We start from the raw sequence: 25,237 nt of genomic DNA on the forward strand, positions 1-25,237 counted from the left end.
TACTGAAATCAAAAAGCTTCTTCGGGCTAGTTTTATAGACCCCATTCCTTTAACTGATTGGATATCGAATGTTGTCCCTGTCATGAAGAAATAAGGCATGATCCGAGTATGTGTCGATTATGGCGACGTAAATTGAGCTTGTCCAAACGACAACTACACAACCCTGTTGATTGACCAGATTATTGATGACTACGCTGGCTGCAAGATTTATTCATTTATGGATTGATTCTTGGGCGATAATCAAATCAACATTCTCCCGATGGACTAACCTAAAACCACATTTATATGTCCCTGGGTACTTTTTCTTATAAAAATCTCCCTTTTGGTTTAAATCACGTTGGGGCCATGTTTCAATGTGTGATGTAGTACACTTTCCATGATATCAAGCACATCGTGCAACCCTATTTAGACGATCTCCCTTCTCACTCTAAGCATCGGGCTTATCCCCTCATGAATTTACGAGCCATATTCCTCTGTTATAGACATTATAACATTTGACTCAACCCGCACAAATGTGTGTTATGTGTCAGTTCCTGTCAACTCCTTGGTTTCATAGTTTCAAAATAATGAATTTGTATTGATCCTTTAAAACTCCAAGCAATCATTGACTTGCCTATGCCTTCCACTCTTGTTCAGTTACAAAGAATCCAAGGGAAAGCCAAGTCCCTAAGGAGGTTCGTCCATAACTATGCTAAACTAACCAAAGGATTTACTCTCTTACTGAAAAAAGGGATGCCCTTCCATTACGATGATGTTGCACAGAAAGCGTTCGATGCCTTAAAAGATGTTTTGGTTCGGGCATCTCTTTTATATCATCCCGACTATCAATGTGATTATTTCATGTACCTTGCTACTTCCATCTCTACTATAGATATGGTGTTGGTCTAAGAATACGTTATGGGGACTGAACATCCCATTTGTTATCTGAGTCAAACCCTTAATGATACTGAGATCCGGTATACTCATGTGGAAAAGTTAGCTTTGGTGGTCGTTCAAGTTGTCCAGATATTTCACCATTACATCTTGCTTCACAAAACTACGGTCATTTCGGATTGCAACCCTATGACATACATATTGTCATGTCAATTGCTGGGGGGGGAATACTCTAAGTGGATCATTATTCTCCAAGAGTTCGACCTGGAATTCATCAAGTCCAAGTTGAAGAAATCCTTAATTTTTGTCGAGCTTATGTGTGATATCCCTTCCCTTGATGTTGAATCTACATCTGAAGATTCCATCCCAGACGAGTCATTGTTCTTGATCTTGTCATCTGACCCATGGTATAGATATTTTCTCATTTATCTCCACACCCATACTTTATGTCCTAATACCTCTCACTCAGAGCAGTGACGTATTCGGTACCAATCCCGAAACTATGTGATTATCGGCATACCGTTTACTGTCGTGGTATCGATACGATATTATAGAGGTGCCTCACTCTTGAGGAGGTTGAGAAAGTCTTGAATGAATGCCACTCGGGAGCATGCAGTGGACATTTATCTAGTTATGATATCGCGCAAAAAATCTTACGTGTTAGTTACTTTTGTCCCACCTTTTTCCACGACTGTATCCTCGCAGTCCAGAAATGTCATGCGTGCCAGATATATGATCAGAAATTATGCTTTCTCCTTTGCATCCCGTTGTCTTCATTGGTTTCTTTGGGAAGTGGGGCATTGATTTTATGACATGTAACCCTCACTTGGCTGGGGGGAATGGCTACATTATTTTCTTTGTTGACTACTTTACTAAGTGGGTCGAAGCAATGCCTACATTCAATAATACTGGCAAAACAACTACATACTTTTTCTTCAACCATGTGATTGATAGGTTCGGTGTTCACAAGCAATAGTAACATATTACAGGAATCACTTTCAGAATCATATGATGACCGGATTAGCCGCCAACTTGGGACTTTCACATGAAAATTCCACTCCCTATTATCCTTGGGCTAACAGACAAGTTGAGGTGATTAACAAAGTTCTTAAGACTATGATTCAATGTATAATACGGGTCCACAAATCAGACTGACACTTTATTCTCTTTGCTGCCTTATGGCATATCAAACCTTATTTAGGACTACTACTGGATTCACACCCTTCCAGTTGGCATATGTTCTGGAAGCGATCCTCACCATTGAATGTGAAATTCCATTGTTGAAACTAGCTATCAAACTTTTTCCTGCTACTTCCACAGAGGAGGAGTGTCTTTTACATTTAACTCATTTGGATGAAACCTGGCACGATCCTGCGTTAGCCAATGAATCCCATAAATGACACATCAAAATGCAATATGAAAAAAGTTTCAAGCCTAGAATCTTCGCAGAAGGAGATTTGGTTCTCTTATATGACTAGGAGGCCGACAAGTTAGGCCGAGGAAAGTTCTAGCCTATGTGGTTGTGCCCATATCTTTTCAAGTGAGTCCTTGAAAAATGGGCTTATGAGTTAGTAGATCTCGATGGATTTCCATTGGTGTAACCTAGAAATGTGTTGTACCTGAAAAAATACTATGCTTGATCCCATGCATAGTACACTAAGTACATATTGTCTATAAGTGTGTTGAGTGTCTTTGCAATGTGTTTGTCATAGTTTCCAATGGTTTCTGTTGATTATGTTTACTTTTGGATTATAGATGTCAACCTCTCTCGAACTGTATATTAGGTTATGCTGATGGTGTTAGTCATAGTACTCAGAACCTATCCTCCGCAACATGGGTTATCTTTGCTCTAAATTGCGAGCTAGTGAGTATGCAAGAGATTTTCAATGGTCACTCGACTAACAACATCGTTGAGTATAGCGCAGTGATTGAGCTACTTTCTGATATTATTTCACATGGTATCCATCATATAATCATCGGGATTGAATCACAACTCGTATTACTGCAACTCGTGAACATCTATTCAGTGAGAAATCCCACTATCCTTCGAATGGTTTTGAGAGTGTATCTTCTGGAAAGACATTTCAATTTCATACAATATGAACATATTTCTATAAATCTGAACACATTCGCAAATTCCCTAGCTAATTTTGTTTTAGATTGACATTTGCAAAGAATGTAAATAACTTTCAATTCACATCACATTCTATTGAAAGCAGAATAGGAACTAGGAAACATTGAAGAAGAAAAATAAATAAATAAAATATATATATATAAAGTTTGGTTTTACAAAATGTGTGCCCTCAGACACATATGGCTACATTGTCCATATAAAAACTACATGCAAAACATCTAAGTAGAAAAATCATTGGTGCTCATGATAAAACTACGATGCATGAGTTATCTTGCACAGTAATCAACCAATACAACTAAGCCCTCCAATTGTGTGTCGCTAGAAGTTGATCGACAACGGTCTCATCAATCCCATGTGTGATTCCTTCCATCTAGTGCTCCACCTCTGATAGGATCTTTGTTACATCTGGATCTTGTAGTGCATCATGTCCTACCGCAGTGACCTCTACTGGTCCCACTATCTCCTCCTGTGGTTGTCTCTCTGTACGACGAAGATATGTAGCACCCACTGGTCGAACATGTCCAATGTCTGCATGAAAATAGTAAATAGTTTAGCCTCGAGAACATCAAAAAATAAAAAAAAATATTGTGAAAAATTCAAAACTTAATGGTCGAAGTATCTTACCTAAAGCATCCCATTGCTCACCCTCAGGCAACTCGAGCTCAGGATCATCACAGAAATCCATCCCTACGTAAGGATAATCATCAATGATGATGAACTACCTACATAGCCACCCAAAGAAGGTTGGTGAAAAGTTGATCGTTGATGGGCCTGCATGTCGGCTCATATGGTCTATCCACCTCCTCATCTATGGGGTCCTCAGATCGATGGGCTCAAGTACAATCTGTTGAGGCTGCAGTAATGGTACCCACTCTAGAGAAAAAGAGACTAAGATCATGCCATAACCAAAGTTCTTCAACTTCCCCTCCTTTTCTTTAGTAAGATGTTCCTTCAAATTTACCAAGACACCCTCACTCCAGTTGAATGTTATCGGCTCTAAACATTTTATCCCATACTGCATGTATGATTTGCTTGCTACATGTAGTGTTGAGCTGCCTGCTAATCTTGCGATAATGAACAAGATCGTTCTCAGAGGTAATTGGGTTACATCCTTTATGTTGATCTTTCCATCCCTAGTAGGAAGGGTTCGAGGTTTGCAATAGGTAGCGATATAGTATTTCACCATCTCACTGTCAATTCTTCCACCTAGAAGAGAGACGGGGTCACCTCGCTTTAACAATCCTGTCAGAAAGTAAATATCCTCTACCTGTATCTCGAGAAGGTTCTCCCCATACCTGAATGCCTGTGCCTAAATGTACCATGAGAAGACAAGGTATTTGAACAACTCCATTTGTTGCCTCATACCAGGAAGCCAAAATAATTTCAATAACCCACAACTTTTTAGCACCTAGATGGTAGCAGGGTCGTTTTCCGCATTCAAATCTTGTTCCTCATGTTCTCTTTCTTGCCAAATGAATGCCATTTTGTGCTAATGGGTAACTGAAACATCAAAAATGGATCCATTAGGTTCTTTCCCATGTAAAAAATTTGAGGCAAAACTAAGAAACAACTTAGGAAAATGCGCCCAACGCACCCCAGCAGTGTCTACCAAAGCATTACACCTCTGCTTGTAGTGTTTCCATGCCTAGGTGCAACACAATTTTTGACATTTGGGGGGGGGGGGGGGTTGGGGTTGTTGGTCCCAGGGTGTTTTTTATGAAACCCAGGGGGGGCTCAAAACCTTAAAAATCTTGCATGAAATCAAAAAAATGGACCACATAAAGATAGAGAAAGGTCTCAATTCCTACTTGCAAGCGACAACACTTGAAATGGTTCCTTGGATTGACCATAATCAGTTGCAGAAGATCAACAGAAAAAAGGCTCCAAATACTCACCGTTGAAGGTAAAATGTGAAATGGTAAAAATGACAATTCATTTTGAATATTGATGGTCATTTTCTCATTATTTTATTCATTTTTAGGGTTTTGACCTAGATATGGTTCATTTTTACAATTAAACAAGTATGTTTAATCCTTCTTGTGGTGTTTTGAGCAGGTCAACAACGGTTAGCAAGTTTTCATTAAGTTTTGAATAGATTACTTTGACCACACAGTGTACTTTTATCTCTTTTTTGGGCTCTTTCAACCTACGAAAAAGGAACCCCCTTGGAGTCGTCTTTCAGCTCTTTTCAGACTCCAAAAATATGAAAATATTGTCGAGCACTTGTCTTTCCGAACTCATAAAAGTAAATGAAAATATGTTTACTCAGTATAAGTTTAACAACTTTCCAAATTGAGATAGACTAACTACGAAAAAGGAATACCTTAGTCGAACATGACTAAGAGGTTCTCTTGGATGTTGTTTTCTACCATTTCAAACCTAAGGTATTGGGTAGAAGAGTTTCTTTTTCGCCTTTCTTTCAAACTCTCTAAACATTAAAAAGATGTCGAGTTTTACCTTCGTTGGACTCGTTAAAACATCAAACAACGATGGACTTGTCAAACATGACGGTGTCGAACCACTCCTTCTCAGGGTTCATTAAATATACTCGAAGGGATTCATCCGAAGGATGAACTTACAGATAAAGCATATGTTATCCTCCTCAAGCTTGTTAAAAAATAAAGAGGTACTAACCAATATGGATGTGGAAATTATGAAAACAAGGGATTCCATTTTTCTAATGGTAGTGAGCCGCTCTTGAACACGAAACTCTTCCACTTCATCTTTGTGGCTATTGGGTTGGGTAATCTGCTTATCTTTTGGTTATCATACCGTTTTCATAGCCCCCATCTCAATTTTGGGTCAATAATTCCAAATCCATTCAGTGTCATCGGTATGTTCAAGAGAATTCATTCAGTTGATCTCCGCTACAATAGTCTTAAGCCTTCATTTCATGTCTGAATTTCCTGATCTAGTTCCATATCAACATCATTCTGATAATTTTTTCTCAATCATGATATCTATTTCATGTCATTAATGGGGCATACATCAAGGCCCTCCTGTGATCATTCACATCCTGTCGACATTAGCACATCATCCAGGGAGTTGACATAGAAACATCTCGTTGGTACCTTGGTGATTGCATACATCAATGGAAAGTTTCCTCGCTCTCGGCGACATGTTTACATCATTGGCCTTCAACCGAAATATTATGTGTGGTGTTCGACATCAACTCATTTATTCACACCATACAGATTGTACTTGAGTACCTTGAGAGCCATTAACATCATTGGTGGTTTCTCTCGCGTCTATTAATGGCTTACATCATTGGTCGGTAATCAGATGGTGTCTACCATGTTCGAATCCATCTCATTGATTCACATGGTTAGACTCGTACATTGGTTGATCGTGTGAACATGATAGAAGACCCTTGATCTAGTTTCATCCATTCGGACTGCAATTTCAGGATTATACAAAAATTACAATGTATGGTGGTCATGATCATATAGAAAGCCATATAGTCATGGGTCCACTAGTTGCATCTGTGGATGCATCACTTAATCATTGTACATGTTATGTTAGCTTATGAGATGAGTATGGGTATGCCTCCCTTAGCAAACAAATATGTCATGTTGTAAATGTATTGTAACAGATGAAGCTCGCCAGTTGTCCTTGATCCCTACTTGTCACAAGGTAAAGCACTTCAGTCATCAATCATCATCTCTGAAATGCACTTTAGGGGCATTCTATTATATGTAATTTTTTTCACATCCAATTAGTGAGTCTCCTAATGGGATCAATCAACATCCTATTCCCCCTTGTCACCATATTGCATAAATCCCTAAGCATGTACCTTTAATTTCCCAGAGTTTGAGCCCTAAATTGCTTCATCTGAGCCAGTTTGAGGACCAACACTCCCTGTAATCCTATTGGGATGCATTCACCATCAGGTTGCTCCATTGTGGCCCTCGTTGGTCACCAATAGGCTGCTCCCCTTTGCACCTGTGTTGGTGCTAGAAATCCAAGAGAATGATCGAGATTCTGGAAGCTTCCTCTTCTAGGAGTTTCCAGAACTTGTTACAACTACTTACCCTAGATAAAACATTTGGATCCTATCCATCCCTAATTTGGATTTTTAACCATTTATCATTTGATCTTATCCCTCCATCAAAGGTGGATCTCTTACCCTATATTGGTAATTGGATAAGAACTCCCAATTTACCATACTTCTTTATATATTCCCAGCCTTCTATGTGGTTGGGGTTGGATTTTGGAGAGTGATTCTTCCCTTATGTTGTTGTAGTGAGTGATCATCATTCCATGCATTTAGGGTGATTGGAGGTGCATATTATGACAAGGAAAGGACAAGTCAACAACTTGGAGGAGCTCTTCTACAAGATCAACTACTACTTATGGTTGTAATCTCCTTCCATTTATAGTAATGCAAAGAATTCATTATTTTCCTATATGTGATGTTGTTTCACTTATTTCAATACCATGTTGATCTATTGAATGAAGTACTTAGATGATATTGCATAGATCTCGTAGTTTCTTGGCTTGTGTTATCTAACTGTACATGTTCTAATTTTGGCAATCGGAGCTTCCAAGTTGAAGAAGGAGCGAAGTATGCAAAGGATTCCAAGTAGGCCTCACTTTGTCATCTATTTACTTTAAGGAAAAACATTGTGTTCCTTGTCTCTCTATTGTTCTAGGTTAGCCACCGACCTAGGGGAGATACTTTTGTCTACAATCGTAAATCTCGTATAACTTAACATTCTTCCAATTCTGTGTTATCATAATTTCATCATCCTACTCAATTCTTCTTCAAGGTTCTTCTAGGTCCAAAAAGGGTGGAAATCCCTTGCAAGAGTCCACGCTTGTACATAGGGCCATTATCGCCACCCTGGTAAGATTCCGTGAATGCACGCTGAGCCATTATCCCACCCGAGTCTAGAGGTAATTCCCAACAAGTTTCAAAATTCCGGTCACCCATTATGGTTAGCATGTATGGGCTCGCCTGGTAGTGATGCCCTTTGTATCCCATTTCCCTCTTGATATCACCTGGCATCGTGGTTGCCTTTGACATGAGTTTGTTGGTGACCTCGAAACATGCCTTCATGTTTGGTTAATTAGCTTGACATGTGTTGGTTGGTGAGCTCGATGCATGCCTTCATGTTCAGTGAATTGACTTGACAAGCATTGGTTGGTGAGCTTGAAGCATGCCTTCATTTTTGGTGAGTTGACTTGACATTTGTTGGTTGTTGAGCTCCAATCATGCCTTCATATTCAGTGAGTTGATTTGACATGTTTTGGTCGTTGAGCTCAAACATGCCTACTTTACATGTGTTGGTCGTTGAGCTCGAAACATGCTTTCATGTTCAGTCAATTGACTTGAGATCTGTTGGTTGTTGAGCTCAAAACATGCCTTCATGTTAGGTGAATTAACTTGACATGTGTTGGCTACTCAAATCGCAAATTCACTTGAAATGTGTTGGCTAATGAGCTCGAAACATGCCTTCATGTTTGGTGAAATGACTTGACATGTGCCGATTGTGAAGCTCATGTGAATAGACTTAACATGTGTTGTTTGTTGAGCTCATGTGAATTAACTTGACATGTGTTGTTGGTTGATCTCATGTGAATTGACTTGACATGTGCTTGTTGTTGAGCTCATGTGAATTGACTTGACATGTGTCGGTTGTTGATCTCGAAACATGCCTTCATGTATGGTGAATTGAAAATAAATGGGCTCGACACGTGTTTTTTACGACTGAGCTCGAAACATGACTTTCACGTTTGGTGAACAGAAAATTTGTAAACTTAGGGTGTGGGACAAAGATAAGATAAAAGATAAATTTATGAATGCCCCACAACCTAACGTAAGGTAGGTCAATGGGACGTGGAAACTCGGAAAGGTCCTCTAATTCAAGTCATCCACTAAATTAGATTTCCTAATGGAGGGGTGTGGAGATCGGGAAAGGAAAAACCTGCAAGGATAATTGTACACCCACAAATTGACAAAACTCCTACGCATGGGAATATTTTGATGGACCGTGTCAAGGAGAGCCACAGAAGTTGGGGCAGGAGCAATTTCATATTTGGAGGAAGCTAGAAGGTAATTGTTTCAAAGAAGTATTGGGAGAGGGTAGAAACAACTAGACAATGTTGAATTCTCTTCGATTACTTATGAGGGCAACAACAGGAGAAAGGATTCTACAAATTCAGATTTTAAGAGATACCAAGATAGGCACATATCAACGGTAAAGTAGATCTCCAAAATTTGACCCTTTCCCAATCTTGGAAAGAATCAAGGAGGCACAAGAGAATTTCACTAAAATTTCTTTTTCCTCGATCTTGGAAAGAATCAAGGAGCCGAAAGAGAATTTCACTAGAATTATTAAATAAATATAATAATTAATAATTTAATAATTTATTATTTTTACTTTTACATTTCAATATATATCCACTTTGACCTCCCTATTAAAATATTATCAAATATTTTAATATAATAATATTTAAATATAATTGTTGAATATTATTCATTTTTAATAATAACCATATTAAAATTATTTTTAATTATATATTTACAAATATTTAATTCTTATTATATTATTATTAAATTAATCTAACTAATTTGAATTCAATATTATTTTAATTAAAAATATTAATAAATTAAAATAAAACATAACAAAATAATAATAAATTTATTCAACTAATTTTTAACGGTTAATTCCTAACAGCTATTTCCTAACGGCTAACTCCGGAACCAGATGCATCCTTGTTACTTAAACATTTTGATTGACTGATCTTTTCACCTTTGTCCTGAGGATTAATGTGATTAATCCGAAATAATTTATCAAAATAAAAATATTAATTATGGAATCGAATTTGTAAACAACTAATAATAATGGTATCCAAAGCACTCCACTACTCTCCTCTACACAATCGAAAGATGTATAATCATATGTAACATCATCCATTACAATAATCTCCTCTCAAATATCGAAAGATGTATAATCAAATGTAAGATCGTCCATTACAATAATTTCCAGTAAATTATTTATGAACCAGGATTACAAACAGATAACAATAATTTCCAGCAAATTATTTATGAACTAGGATTACAAACAAATAGATGTAAGATCCGCCATTACTATAATTTCCAGTAAATTATTTATGAACTAGAATTTTTCCAGTGAATTATTTATGAATTAGAATTGCAAACAAATAGTTCCAATAGATTGCAGTGGCAAGCAGATATTTTGAATTTTTGAATTTGGACTCGTGTGGAGGCCACGCGAATGCCATCTTTCGCTGCCAAAAATTATGGTGTGCACTCTCCTCAAGGGGAGATGCCAGGTGGACCCCCCTCCCAAGTGCAATGGAGGTGGCCTTCATTAGACATCGACCTTATTGTTCATCGAGTGACCCTGGCTAGGCATGTATATCTTCCATCTTCTCATCTTCCCCCTCTATACCCCTTCCTTTCATTATTTGCATCCCCGCTTTGAATGTGGGATATATCCACCATATTATATCTCAATTCAAAATTAAAGTAAGAGTATACACTCAATTCGTAAATTCCATCCCCATTAATGTATTATTATTGTTGTTGTTAATATTCGTTTAAATTACACTCTCAATTTGTTAATTTTATCCTTATTATTGTTGTTGTTATTGTTTATATCCATTAGTGAAAGTGGGTAGGTGACATGGTACACGCACAGTTCGATAGTATTATGACATAGTGCACTCACAGTTCGATAGTATTGTGACATGGTGCATGCACAGTTCGATAGTATTGTTGTTGTTGTTATTATTTGTTTAAATGAAAGCGGTTAGGTAACATGGTACACACTCAAATTGTTAATTCCATTCTTATTGTTGTTATTGTCATTGTCGGTAATATCCATTAGTGAAAGTGGGTAGGTAACATGAGCTTCATTAAGGTTCAAACCTTGCTCGTGTACAGTGCTTGTTCTTACCTTTTTGGATATGCATTTATGTACGCAATAAGTGTTGGGGCTATGTGCAAGATCTTGGTAATGTTAGCCCTAGGGGTTTGGTCAATCAATTAACCCTTTGTCAAAGGCATGTTGTCAATAAAAAAGTCACAAGTTCAAATCAAATCAAGTCCCTCAAACTTACTAGTAACTCCTATAATTTGTGGTTGACACCACTCTTCGCCTAGATACGGTGTGAAAGAACGAGAATCCTGTAAATTTTCCTTCATGTTTACACACACGCAAAGTTGTGCATTGTGGAAGAAACCACAACGAGTAATACCTGGTGATACGCAAAGTTGTGCATTGTGGAAGAAACCACAACGAGTAATACCTGGTGATGTGCAAGTTCCAAGAGAACTATAAAAAAAAATATAGATTCCAACCCCTATGGCTTTTCAAGTCCAAAACAAAAATGATGATATCGCCACATGCCAAAGCACGGAGAGAGAAAACCAAATCTAAGGCCCGTTGGTCATAATAAAGATAGACATTAAGACCAAAAAAAACAAATCCCATATTCTGAATAAGGCCACATTGATTCGCGTGTGGGCCCCACCCATTGATTGATGGCTCATCCATAGGTAGACCAGGCTTCCATCCAAACTTGGAATTAACATCACAACGCATACATACATGGATTTAGGGAGTGAAAGTTGTGTGGCAGACCCCACAACCCATACATACACGCTAGAGGGACCAGTACCCATAATCTGATGATGATGATGATAAATGGAAACCGAGAATGAATATGGTAAAACAGTGAAATGAAAGATGAAAACCGGGAATGGACAAACACACCATAGCTGCGGTACCTTGTGTGGCAAACAACACATGATATGAAATTTAGAAGATGAATGTTACGGCTGGCACCCAAGCCATGGCTGGCCTCCCTTCAGAATTAACCCGGGAGCGGAGCCCCTGCAAGTTCAATCCCAACAAACAATTCACCACTTTACTTTTATTTATTTTGTGGTGTTGGGGTGCGCCAGGCTGGTGTTGTAGTGCTTGCGCATGCCCGAATAGAAAGCTATTGTGAGTGGGCCCTCTCTCTACAAAAAAGCATGCATTTAATATCATGTGGTTCTATGAACCATGTACCAGATATTAAATTGATAAGAACAGATACCACACAGCCGAGAAAGGTATGCTTTTCCCCTTCGTCACGTGCATAAATTAGAAGCATCAAAGGTTTCCTTTCAAATCCAATTAAGTGAATATATAAAAATTCCAAGAGGGCCAAGGAGCACAAACTAGAGTAAGGACCAATCAACGTTCTTCATACGTTTGAATCAGATAAAAACTGAACTGAGCTTTAAGGCTCCAAAGGTAGGGGTACCAAAACTGCATAAGGTCAACATCAAAGGTAGGGGTACCAAAACTGCATAAGGTCAACATCAAATTTGGCATATCGCGACGTCGAGATGCCTTCAGAATCATTGCAATGAACAATGGCACATACTATGTATGAAGTCATATAGAAATTGTTTGCTTGCATAAAATTTTCCAACTGATATGAAATTTCGACAGATTTTGTGAGCCCAATCAAAAACAAGTCCTTCATGCACCGAAACATCAAAAACAAGTCCTTCATACGCCGAAAAGTGTAAAACATATAGAAAGTACTTAGAAACAAAGTCACTGGATTCTTGCCCAATAATTTAGGTAAGTAAATAGGAAAACACCATGTAGGGTACGTCTAGTGTAGATATCTCAATTTTGTTAGAGTTAAACAACTCTTTGGTCAGTTTCTTCAAGAAATTCTTTAAAACACCCTTCCCTCCATTGTAGTTCAAAAGGAATGTGTGCGTTTGTTACTCTAAAAGATCGGTTGGCTTCTAGAAGCCATAGCAACATCTTGAATACAATATGGATTAATGGATGGGAGTCTTACCATATTATGATATTCATATGTCTTTTCTTGCTAACGAAGTTATTAGCTCACTAGAAAACCATTCCCAAAAAAACGAAGACTTTCATGCATGCACCCAACATGCACAATGCATGAGTTCCAAGATTTGTTATTGTTCTCCACCTCTAGGTTAAGCCCAAAATACCATGTATAGGCCATGGACCACTAAAATTCATGCCCCTGTTGTACAAGATTGTTGATAATATCTTCTCAAAAGTATTTTCATATTTTTATTGATATTCTTGTTTTCTATTTATCATTAATGTTGAAGAATGAATGAACTAATAAGTGGCTAATTTGGAACCTTTAATAGTATTAAGTGGGTTATTACCCTTCGTTGTGTGGAAGTGTGCAAGGAGGTAGTTAATAAATAAAAAGTATTGTCTTGATTTGAAAAGATAACCACATCTTAGGGAGAAATATGCCTCATTTAATACCCAATAGATCTTCTCTTCTATGAAGTATGCACTGGCCTTAGTGATTTATTGTGTCTTAAGAAAGACACAAAAAAAAAATGAATGTGAGAAGCAGGTTGCAAAAATGGGATATTATTGAATGGCATCTCCAACATCTGTGTGTAAAAGAAAGTAAACGTAGAAATGACTAAGTATAGATTCATGCAAGGAGAATTGATGTAGGAAGAAATCATGTGGGAAGACAAGGTAATACAAGAGGAGGTCAACCTACATACAAGTGAAACAACTAAGTATAAGTATGCAATAGGAAAGGTAAATAGAATACATCTGGGAACCTACATTGGATAAAAATGGCTAAATATAGAAAAGGTGCAATTTGTAGGCTATGGAAATGTGTGTGCAAACTGTAAAATGTGGGATGGATTGAAGAAAAAGAGAGTATGTACTCCTCATACACAAGAATGACCAAGTATGATGGATTTTTCAAGTTGTGAGTGATGTGAGAAGAAAAAGATAGAAAAGTGGCACACAACCTATAAATGTGAACTTAGCTAAGTATTAGAAAAGAAGAGAGTTAAGAATAGAATGAAGTATCAGAAGCTATGCCCAAGTGATCAACTAGCATAAAGAAGAAAATCAACATTGTTAAAATAAGACCAAAATCTCATGAGTTGCAAAGAGAAACTAGGCATTATACAATTCCCAAAACACCATGGGATGAAAGAATATATTTCCGTTGTAACACTAACAGGGCTAAGTCTGGAAAAAACTCTCTTAGTGTGCCTTGTGTATACCCAAACTAGACCACAATTTCAAAATATTTATTACATTACAAACATTCCTAATATTCTAAGTCATCAAAATTGTGGTGATATTCGAACACTTCTCTTGATGTTTTTCATGCATAGAAATAGCATTCTAAAGAAATCCAAGAAGTATCTTGCCTTTATTAATGTCTAATAGTCCAATTTTCATCTCATTATAATTTTTTACCATTTTTAAAGTCTAATAATCCAATTTTGATCTCATTGTCATCATTGTCATCATCATTGTCATTGTCACCATTGTTACCATGATCATCACCACCACTATCATTGTTGTGTCATCATTGTTGTCACCACCACCATCATTGTTATCACCATTGTCATCATCATCAACAACAACAACAAAAACAACAAGCCACTAATATATCTTTAAAAGTGTGGATAAAGTCATTCCCTCTAATTATAGGACCATAATAATTAGCCATGTATAGAAGTATTTTGGAAAAGAAGATTAACCTATGGATACAAATTGATGATAAAAGAGCTAAAGGCCAACCTAGGATTAGGTGATATCATTTAAGTTTGGACCAACATATTATTCTCAGGATCATAGCAGAGGAATGTCACAATAGTAAAATCGATTTCTTATGTTGATTTGTGGGCTTTAGAAAATCTTTTTACATTGTTCTCAAGAGAAAATTATGGAAGAGATAATGATCCCTTTCAAGTCAAGGGTTGTTGTGACAAAGTTGTATGAGATTGTTATTACAAAATTTAGGACCACTCAAGTTGGTCGAAATAAATTAACTACAATATCAAATTCAAGCAAGGCTTTCCCTTGTCCCCTATCTGTTTGACATATATATTAATAAACTAGAAGAGTGTTTGGAAGATGCGGGTTTGTTTTGGCCCCATGCTCTCACTGGTATGGTCATAACTCTTCTCCTTTATGTCGTCGATATTGTTATTTTGGTAAGGAGTCATTACGATCTTGGCAACAACTAAGAATCCTCCAAGATTTATGTCCCAAGACGGGTATGACTATTAATAACAAAACAAAAGTCATGATAATTAAATCCAAAAAGATCACATATGATACTTTCATATATGACAACAACAACTTGGAGGAAGTTACTTCATACAAATATCTTGGAATCAATATCCATCACAAGCTCAACTGGAATTATAGCATTGAGAAAAGGATAAATGGAGGATGGAAAGCTTATTATGGGTTTGAAAACAATTGTAAATCAATATATCTTTAGTTATGGGATTAGAAAAAGCTTCTTGTTGTGTCTCTCATCACTTTGTTATTTTATATGGATGTGAGGTTTGGGTTACAATATCTCCAACGAATTGTGGAGGAAGATAGAAGAAAACTGATAGCCATTTATAAATTACAATCTTGAGATTAAAGGAAATACCCCATATCTTATCCTCCTTATTGAAGTAAGCCTTCCCACATTGAATGTATGGCCATGACTAGGTATCTTATGTATAAGAAGAAGTTAAACAACATGGAAGACATGGTTTCCTAAATTGCTTCTAACTCTAGCCAAAACCACCATCTTCGGCTCAAGCAAGGATGACATAAGGATGCTCGGTCTTGGCTAGACCATTGGGGGGTAAATGAGGAGATCATTTTGTAGAATAAGGATAATTCTAATATATTATTACATCAAAATTGAAGGGGAAATTTTGGGGTGATAAAGAGTTAGAGGGAAAATGAAACTAAGATATTATAAGAAGGTGATCAACTTGAATCTCGAAAATAAAAAATATCTCTTTGTCTTGACAATTATAAAGAAGAAAACAAACATTGCTAAAATAAGAACAAATTATCATGAGCTTCATAGTGAAACTAGAGGTTGGTCAATTCCCAAAACACCGTGCAATGAAAGAGTCTACCACATTTGCTACACTAAGAGAATTTAAGATGAAAATCATTTTCTCTTAGATTGTCTAGCTTATACTCACATTCTATCTAAATTTCAAAATATTTGTCAAACTACCAACCTTTTTGACGTTTTCAAGTCAACAAACCTATAGTGATATTAAAACACTTCTCTTAATATTTTTCAAACATAAAAATAAAATCTAAAAAAATCTCATTAATCTCTTACCTTCTTAAAATTCAATAAACCATTTTAATCTTAATAAATATTAATTATCATCATTATATAGTTTTACATATTAAATTAAAATTTTAAACCCCTATTTTAATATAAACACTTCTCAACCTAACTTTATATATTAATTTCATTTCCCAAATAGTAAATCACTTACCATTAGTATTTTTACTTCTTTATATCTTCCCTTCCCTAAAGGGTATACATTTCTTTATTGTTGTTTTCGAGTGCCTAACATGTGACCTTGGACACAAAACACATAAAGCCCGTACTACTTATATGTTGCTATGTCAAATGCTTCACGCTATTCTCGAGAGGGTAATGCAATTTGCCATCTTAGGCAACACAAAATAAATGTGTCTCCCACAAAGGAAGTACACAAATTTTGAATTTAACCTTGTAACTATATTCTTGTTATTCTTATTTTGTTCTACTCGTCTATCATACCCATGCTTAATGTTATCTACTTTCATACACTTTTGCTACAGTTACTCCAATCGTGTAACATAGTATTCGTTGAAGTGCCATTTTCCATTGTTCATAAGCAATATTTCATTAATCTTTCTGGGATATTTTAACATAATTAATATTTCATTAATCTTTTTGGGATTTTTGTTAAAATATGTATTCATATAGTTCCATAAATATAAATCAAATTAATTATTAAAATAACTAAAAAGATCAATTAATGATTTACTTCAATGGTTTTATATTTGGGATTTCTGTTAAAATAATTATTCATATAATTCCATAAATATAAACTAAATTAATTAATAAAATAACTAAAACATCCATTAATGATTTACTTCAATTGTTTTGTATTTGACTTGTCTAGGTTGAGTAGCCCTAATTAATATTTGCATGAGTTATATATATATATATATTTCAATTGAAAAAATCGTGTCTAGAATAGCTCTCAAGCATATATAGTATTGCCCGGGATTGAACACGGAACTTGTGGAGAGCAAATTTCTACATGTAATCGTTGGACCACAACCTCTGAACTAAACACTTTATAGTTATAGAGTAGCTTTATATAAGTAGCAAACACACTATTGAATATAGCTTCAAAGATTAACCTTTGAAACTATCAAGTTTATACTAGCATCTCCCTCAAAACATTATAGTTGTGCCACCATACCACGTGATGAATTAACTATATTTATGTGTTAAAGGCTATTTTACTCTTTTACAATTTAATATGGGAGTGATATTATTAAGTGAGTAATATTACTATCATTATATATTATGTTGGAAGACAAAATTATAATATGTATAATAAATAAGGGTAATAATATCATATGTTGATTAAAAGAATATAAAATCTACTATATAAAAGGCATTATATAGGAAGATAAAGGAGAGATATAGATGATAGGTATTCTAAGTAAAAGATATCTACTATGCATATTAAATATGTGTCATTTTCTCCCCCAAGGAGGGTGCTCAAGAGTAGGTGTCACCCTCACCTTGATATGATGTCATCTCACATGAAAGGGGGTTGTGACTCCCATTATACTTCGTGTATTGCATGTGCTTCCATCATTTCATCGGTCATGGCATGAATCTGGCACAAGATTAAACGTCATTTGAACATTGCATGTAACATAGGGAGGTACAAGAGGACTCAACAAGAGAATTCTATCAGATTGGCATATATGCAAGAAAAAATTGACAACATAGATTGCAAGCTGACCATTCTAGCGATGAGATTAGCCAACATCTCCTTCTCTTTGGAGGAGGGTAGTGACCAACCAACGCAAATTCCTGGAGATTCTACCCAATAGTTGTTATGACTCACTGGTTTTTTGCTTGCAACACTAGTAGTCTTTTTTGTCTTCTCATGTTGATGTATGTCAAGGTCTAGTACAACTAGCAAGTTTTTATAGGTTCCTATTTACAAGATGCTTTAGTTATACAAGGGCTTAGCAACCTCAAGAATCTAAATGTATGTCACTAGTATGGTTTCCCTTTTGGTAGACTAGTAGTAGAAAAAATTTGGTCCATGTAATCCTCATTTGATGTAATGCAAAGTGTCTAACTTCAAAAAAAATGTGTCGTTTTCATAAAAGGATAGAATTTGTGAACCCAAGTTGTGGAGATCATGAGTAACTAGAATTCTTGTTGTATATGCTTATGGAGGTTAGCGTACCATAATTAGGAGTGAATGAGTTCAATCTTGTTATAAATTAATTAATGAAGCAATGAAATACATAAAATATTGTGGAAACACAAATACATAAACACATAAAACAAGAGAGACACAGATATAGGTGGTTCACCCAATTTGGGCTACGTCCATGGAGAAACAGCCAATCCTTCCTTTTATATTATCCAGCAAAATGAAGACATACACCCTACAACAGATCTGCTATAATTTCCTCTTCACTCTCACACAACCTTCTCTTTCTCTCTCGCTTAGAATACTCATCCACAACCATAATGCAATTCCCTCATATAAATTGAGGGTTGTCGTATGGGGAAAAAACCCTAAATTATCATAACTTCTACCGTTAGATCATCTACCTAATGAACGACCCAAATTGACTACAAAATTATAATATTTTACAAGGCAAATTTCCATATATTTTTAGCTTCGCGGGCGCTGCCCCCAAACCCCTGCCAAGGGGGACTCTAACGGAAATTAAACAGGTGGAAATGTGGGGAACAAGGGTCCAACACGACTGAAACAAAAACCTCTATACAATCAGGAAGAAAATTAGGCTCCACACCCAACAATCTCCTACTTAGAGACTGATTATAACAACTCCATCGATGCTTCACTTGCTCCAATGCTTCCACTTTGGACCTAGATGTTTCTCATCTTCATCATCATACTTGAAGACCAATTGAAACTTAGCAGAATCTTTGTTTCTCCTTCGTTAAAACTTTTGTTAACATATCTACAGGATTCTAGCTAGTGTGTATTTTTTCCAGCTTCAACTATCCATCTTCCAAAACTGACTGTATGAAATGGTACTTGAGTTGTATATGTTTAGTCTTGGAATTGAATGTTGAGTTCTTTGCAAGATGAATGGCACTTTGCCTGTCATTGTATAACCTGCCCATCTTCTGCTTCTTTCCCTATTCATCCATAAACCTTTGTAACTAAATCATTTCTTTACTAGCCTTTGTAGCAGCAACATACTTTTCTTCCATTGTTGAAAGTGAAACAATGTTTTTTAATTTTGAAAGTCAACTGACAGTCATTCCACCTATAGTAAACACATACCCTGTGGTGCTCCTCCTGTTATCTCTATCACCTGCCATATCTGCATCAACATATCCCTGTAGAGAAATGTTTGAACCACCAAAGCATAATGTTTGATTTTTGGTACCCCTCAAATACCTAAGAATCCACTTTACTACCATCCAATGCTCTTTCCCTGGATTTTTCATATACCTACTTACAACTCCCACTGCATGTGCAATATCAAGCCTTGCGCAAACCATTGCATACATTAAGCTTCCAATTGCTAATGCATATGGAACATACACATATAATCCATATCTTCCTGAGTGTCTATCTGCATTGCTTCTTCATATATTTCTGGTTCACCATAATCAGTCAACAATAAATAATATAATGAAATAGAGTATTGTTCAGGGGGTCTACTTATCCTGGTAGATCTTCTAACACCACTTTCAAGTGTTTGAAGTGTCTTTTGTTGTTGTGGTTGTTTTTCTTGTTGTGGTTGTTGATCATTGTGATTTTTAAGCACCTTTACTTTTTCTGTGATCTCATCAAGCACTGTATATTCTTTGTTTTCCTTTTCGAGATTTGTAGTCTTTCTTCAGATGTCCTTTCTTCCCGCATTTCCAACACACTATCCCTGATTTGGATTTGGAATTTCCTTTTATTGACTTACTGCGATTTCCCAGACTCCTTCCTCTTTCCATTTTTCTTCCCCTAGTCTCTGCAATCAAAACGTTACCTGATGTCTCACCTGATATTTTCCGTCGCATTTCCTTGCTAAGGGTAGCACCAACAACATCATCAAACTTTAAAATACTAGATCGAGAGACATAGTTACTAATGTCCATAACTAAACCATTCCAACTTTCTGTTAATGAGCACAGAAACAATAGAGCCCTAACTTCATCATCAAAATTTACCCCTACAGAACTTAACTAATTGGTAACCGTGTTAAATTCATTTAAATGATCAACAACATATCCACCTTCTGACATCTTCATATTAAATAGACGCTTCAAGAAATACCTATTTGAGGCCAAGGGTTTTTCATATAGTTTTGTCAATGTTGTCATTAAATCTTATGTTGTCGTTTCCTTTGAACTGTTGAATGTCATTGATGCTTCCAGACACAATCATATCGTTCCTAGTACCTTTCTATTGAGAATCTCCCATTCTACATTTGTCACACTCATCGACTTCTTTGTTTTTTTGCTCAATGGTAGGTACAGATCTTTCTTATATAGATAATCTTCCATCTACATCTTCCACAGCTGGTAGTTGTGGCCATTAGATTTCTCGATCCTAAACCTACCATCTTCCGCCATTACTCCCACTCGAACTCGAAACCCATCTCTCCTACAATTTTATTAGCTAAATAGACCTTTGCCTCTTATACTAGTTGTTAGAAATTAATTAACGGAGCACTGAAATACATAAAATATTATGGAAACACAAATAAAGAAACGCAAGAAACAAGACAGACATAGATATATGTGGTTCACCCAATTTGGGCTACGTCCACGGAGAAAAAACTAATCATTCCTTTTATAGTATCCATCAAAATGAAGAGATACAACCTATAGTAGATCCATTGCGTTGGACACCTAATCCTCTAAGGGTTTGTATGGAAGCCGAATAGTCTAAGGAAGTCCAAGAGACCTTGGATTACGAAACCAAAGGTCATATGAATGTACTATAAATGTATATCATTTGTTAATAATAGATACTCTCTCATGCTTATCATTCATCTTTTGTTGCTACCATGTATGTATTTAACATGGTATCAGAGCTGCAGGCGAATTTCTACCCTGCTCAAATTTGAGCCACTAATTGTGGCCTCTCTGTGAATATCAATTCTGCATTCCTACTAGTAGAACTACCATTATTGTGTGCTTGCCTATTGCCATTATTGTGTGCATGCCTATTTCATGTTGCACATTGTCCAGCTGACCTCTCTCAGCTATATTTGTGATGGGTTTTCTATCCATTGTCTCAAATAAAAAAAAACGCACATGCACTCTTGCCTATTCAGTGTATTCTACCCATGTTTTGCATTTCTGCAACCAGACACATCTGCCTTCTGCCAGCACAAATTCCTAACTCTGAATGATGATGATTCTCTGCGCATGAATGAATGGCTCCATTGAATATTGATGCTACTCCGTTGCCTCCCTTTTCTTCACCTGTGATGCCCATTGACAGAGTGAGGATGCTAAACCCATTAGCACAGATGCCGCTATTACAGGTATAATGCCAAGAAGAAATTCTTGCTCGGAATCAACTCCTTTGGAACCATGACCAGAGCTTTCACCAATGCTGAGCAGAAAGGCAGTAATGATCAATAAAACTAGGGCTCCAATTTGTTGAAGTGACTGCTTCTGCCCCAAAATAAGGAACATGAAAAGTGCAGTGAAAAATAGCTTTATTTGATTAAGCATTGTAAAGGTAAGGGAGTCCATATTTCGATACGAAAGCTGCAACAAACTATTCTACAGAGCATAAATAGCTGCTGGAAGGCCTGAAGCTGTTAATGAACCTATAAAGGTCCACTCTTTGCTAAGTCTGCCCAAGCTACCTTATTTTACCATAAGTATCAAAGCACATAGAACCTTTGCACACTCGCAAATCAGTACAAAAGAAGTCACAGTTACTCCTTTCCCAGTAAAGCGTTTAGAGAGTAGCGGCTGTGCACCATATTGAAGAGTAAGAAGTGTGAGATACAACCATATTCTGCTCTTGTGGCTTTGATGATCCTCGCTATTCTGTTTTCCGCGTGCCCTGGATTTGACCACCATTGCTGGACCTTCACAACTCTGGAAAACATAGAATTACAGAGTCAAGTGCCTCCGCAGAGGAGATTTAAGCTTTCATAGTCAACAAAGTACCAACCTATTTGTCCAGATTTCAACAATGTCATCATTGAATCAAATGTTCAGACAGGTTCCATAGGAATGTGGTTGTGGTTTGACTTCATAATAACATTGATCTCCTAGCAAGTTGTAGAAAGCATCTCAACAAAGCTCTTCTTAACACGCTCTATTTTCAAACATGTCCCTCATGAAGCACGTGCAGATTTTGTTACCATCCCACCAAACAGAAGCAGAATCGAACGGATCTCATTGACTTGGATGTCAAATATAAAGGGTTTTTAAGTTGCGCGTGCAAGTTATCTGGAATTTGAATTGCTTCCATGACCCGAGAGACTACTACTTCTTTCTCCCTGAGCCGATACAAGAATCCTGTAATGCGACCACATAGATGTTTAGCGTAATATGGGTTCATAATACGAAGGATTGGGGGAACTAGTTGTTGTTGCAGATTTGAAAGCACCATTAAAATCAATACAATGTGCGCAAGCAACAACGAGTCACCCTATTGCTAACTTTGGCACTGCCTTTTGAAAGAGAAAACCTGGGGTTGCAATTCCTCCTGCCCTTTGGCCAGAGAGAGACCCACAAGCCAAGGATGCTCTCGACAACTTCTTTTTTCCTTCTACTGGAAGAAGATATGGACCAATTAAAGGACATGGAAATCATGAAAGGTATCTTGCGCAAGAACAAATTGCAATTGGAAAGCCTCTAGGCTGGAGCCCGAAGCCTGAGAGATTAAGCTTCGTGAGTCGGTATCAAATTCTTCTTTTGCGACTTTTATTGCAACGATTTTTGTTCGGGTACCATAAAGCCTCATTGAATATTTTGAAATTTTATACAATTTACCAAAACAGAAAGACAGTTCCAATACCTTCTCTTTGTGTTTTTGGCTGATGCAACTCTTGGGATTTGATACAACTGAAAATTAAAATTGGTATATCTTGGAAGGCCTTTCCAATGCACTTGAAACAGATTTATATTGAAAACGGTGATTAGATGTCATTTTCTATCTTTGAGGCCTTTAATTTTTGCTGAGACAATGGCGAAAATTGATAATTTGTTAGAGTTATTAAGCACTGTAATGTTGTCCAATGTTCATATCACAGTCCAAATTAGTAAAAACACTCTCTCAGATATTCGAACTTCTCTACAAGATGCACAAGAGAAGATTGATTTTTTGCAGCTTGAATCAAAGCTACAACAATAAGAGTTACAGAAGTATAGTCATCATTTTGAACTTGTTTCTGTTCAAAACATTGAAACAAACTCCCATAAGCAGCAAGTTGATCCAGTGCCCAATGAAGCAGCAAAGTCACATGCAGATGTAGAAGTTCAGTCTACACCTTCCAAGCCCATCATCAGACCTTGGGAAGAGCTTTTCCATAAAAAGCATAGAACTGGTCTTGGATATGACAAGGATGTGTCCTTTCATATTCCAGATTACTCAAAGCCCATTCAATTTCAAAGTGTTGGATTCCTTCATGACAGCTCACCTTCAGTTGTTCTAGATTATACTCCTCTTCCACATCAGCCACAACAAGTTGTTAAATGCCAACATTGTGACCGAGTTGGCCATATGAAAGATCACTGTTTTGATCATCATCAATGTAAGAATTGTCATAAAACCAATCATTCTTCAAACAGATGCTTTAGAAACAAACCTCCTGCAAGAACAAAGATTCAACTTTGATGGATCGCTTCTTGGCAATGGGCATCAACAGCCAAGAAGATATTTTATTCATATGTCCAAACTTGTTCTAGAGTATTGAACAGTCTTGCAGTTGAGTTTTCTCCATCATCTCACCTTGTATCTGATAGGGGGGAAATGATGGTCATCTACAAGCTTCAAAGCCACATCAAGCGAGCCTGAGCCACAACCTGCCATACCAAATTCAAAGTTGTAGCCAGAGACAAAGATGCCACTAAGCATGCCTTCAGTTCATGATACCTCTTCAAAGAATTGGGAGCACTTCCTCTAGCAGAAGACTTGAGCTTCATGCCAGACTTGGAAGAGTTCTAGGAACTGCACTAAACATTCTAGTGTTGGTGGTCATCCTTAAACCACCTCCCTTATACCAACATTTCAGAGAGCACATTCATCCTAGTGCTGCCATGCATTTTTGCATGTTTTGTATTATAGCTCTCTTCTTGGACTCATACACAACCCTTTGAATTAAGGGGGTGAATGTTGGATACCTAATCCTCTAAGGGTTGGTGTGGAAGCTGAATAGTCTAAGGAAATCCAAGAGACCTTGGAATACGAAACCAAAGGTCATATGAATGTACTATAAATGTATATCATTTGTTAATAATAGATACTCTCTCATGCTTATCATTCATCTTCTGTTGATGCCATATATGTGTCTAACACACTGTAATTTCATCTTTGCTCTCACACGACCTCCACTCTCTCTCTCTCTCAGAATAAGAATCCACAACTGTAATACAATTCCCTGATATAAATTGATGGTTTCCTTCTAATGCAAAAACCCATAAATTAACATAACTTCTATTGCCAGATCATCTGCCTAATGAATGGTCCAGATTGACTAGAAAATTACAATATTTTACAAGGAAAATTTTCATCTATTTTTAGCTTCGTGGGTGTTACCCTCGAACCCCCGCCAAGGGGGGGCTCATAAAAGTCGTCATCGCCCCCCTTGGACCCCTCTAATGGCAATTAAATGGGTGGAGTTGTCGCCCCATTAGGAATATGGATCCAACGCGACTGAAACAAAAACCTCTGAACAGTCAGGAAGATAATCAGGCTCCACACCCAACAAATATTTTGATACTTATGTTGCAATAATTTATTATAGTTGTTTTAAAAAGCTCAAGAATTATGTAGATTTACATGATATATGCAAAAGAACTCACTTTGTGGAGTCAAATATCATAGTTTGTCCTATGGATAGACCTACATATGGGGATAAAAAACTTTAATGGATAGAAGATAGTGACCCTGCATACATTTGGATGCCAAGAAGGGAATGCGCATAT

General features: G+C 36.8%; 1 non-coding gene and 2 pseudogenes across 1 annotated transcript; all 3 read right to left on the reverse strand.

Moving 5' to 3' along the window:
* Window positions 1-10,234: 10,234 nt before the first annotated feature.
* LOC149251378 (U1 spliceosomal RNA) lies at window positions 10,235-10,393 on the reverse strand. The gene has a single exon (XR_016268138.1). It is a non-coding gene; the product is annotated as a U1 spliceosomal RNA (small nuclear RNA).
* Window positions 10,394-11,928: 1,535 nt separating this feature from the next.
* On the reverse strand, window positions 11,929-12,099 carry LOC149251379 (U2 spliceosomal RNA; annotated as a pseudogene).
* Window positions 12,100-21,523: 9,424 nt separating this feature from the next.
* Window positions 21,524-22,162, reverse strand: LOC149251380 (UDP-N-acetylglucosamine transporter ROCK1 pseudogene; annotated as a pseudogene).
* Window positions 22,163-25,237: the final 3,075 nt, after the last annotated feature.

This window comes from Pinus tabuliformis, chromosome 7 (assembly GCF_031772625.1).
Source record: "Pinus tabuliformis cultivar Carrire ecotype Pingquan chromosome 7, CPIR1, whole genome shotgun sequence".
In the NCBI taxonomy this organism is placed as follows: domain Eukaryota; kingdom Viridiplantae; phylum Streptophyta; class Pinopsida; order Pinales; family Pinaceae; genus Pinus; species Pinus tabuliformis.